Below are 1,266 nucleotides of genomic sequence, written 5' to 3' on the forward strand. Positions count from 1 at the left end.
GGGGGGGGGGGGGCGTGCGGGAGTGCATCTCTATCAGAATGGTTGCGGAAAGAAACAAGAAAGTTTTGCCTGTGTACATTCCAGCAAGTCATGAGAATAGTATTGAAATGAGACTAGTCAGTAATCCAGAAGTGACTAATCTGAAAGAAGAATAGGAAGAAGGGGGATGTCAAAAAGGAAGATGGCATTTCTCTCCGAATGGTTTTTTAAATTGAAACAAAGAGGAATATCTTGTTCTGTGTTACAGAAAAGTCTTGGGTCAGAACTCAAGTGAGACTTGGCCTTGGCGGAATCTTCTCTGTCCGTCCGTCCGTCCCCCCTCCCTTCCTTTGAGAAGATGTAAAAGTATAACTCACCGTAGGAGGAGATAAAATAAGGGTTTTGTAGTTTCTCTTTTTGGAAAATAAAATTTCACATTGATATATTGACTCTTTGAACAGAAAAAATAAGTTGTTACATGTCCTTTCCTTGCCGATTACGGGGGAGAGAAAAAGTTTGGGAGGGTTCCAAACCCATTCAAAAAAAAAAAAAAAAGTTGGTGGTAAAAGTCATTCAAATCGTTATATAATTTTCAAACAAGCTTCTTCAATATTCTAGAAAGTGCGCTCAAGAGTTTGTAGGAGATGTTGAAAAGTTTTGAGAAATGCTCATATGCTATTATTGATGTTAGCTGTAAGACTAAACACAAGCTATATGTGTCATGTGTGACCTCATTGCAGTTTGAAAAGCATGAAAGGAAATATGATAAAGATTAGAAGGGGAATAGTGATGGAAAGAGAAGTACACGTGTTATTGTTATTGTCAGTGACGGAGCCAGAATATAATTGAAACCCAAAGTATATATATTAAAATACTTGGTCTCGGTTAAAACTATAGCTTAGTTTTACGGTCTTTTTGTAATTTCTTTTTCATTAAAATTTATTAACCTTTTTGGTCTCGGATATATTTGAATTTATATCCTTAACGTTGTTAATTAAACTAACTAATATCAACCAGATCACGGCTCACCAACAACTATAACTTGGTCTCGGTTAAAACTATAGCTTAGTTTTACGGTCTTCTTGCAATTTCTTTTTCATTAAAATTTATTAACCTTCTTGGTCTCGGATATATTTGAATTTATATCCTTAACGTTGTTAATTAAACTAACTAATATTAACCAGATCACAGCTCACCAACAACTATAACTTTTTTGGTTATTATTATTATAAACAATGAACTTCAATTTTGAGCACATGCAACCAATACCTAAACTCTTCACTTCTT

This window comes from Fragaria vesca, linkage group LG2 (assembly GCF_000184155.1).
Source record: "Fragaria vesca subsp. vesca linkage group LG2, FraVesHawaii_1.0, whole genome shotgun sequence".
Lineage (NCBI taxonomy): Eukaryota > Viridiplantae > Streptophyta > Magnoliopsida > Rosales > Rosaceae > Fragaria > Fragaria vesca.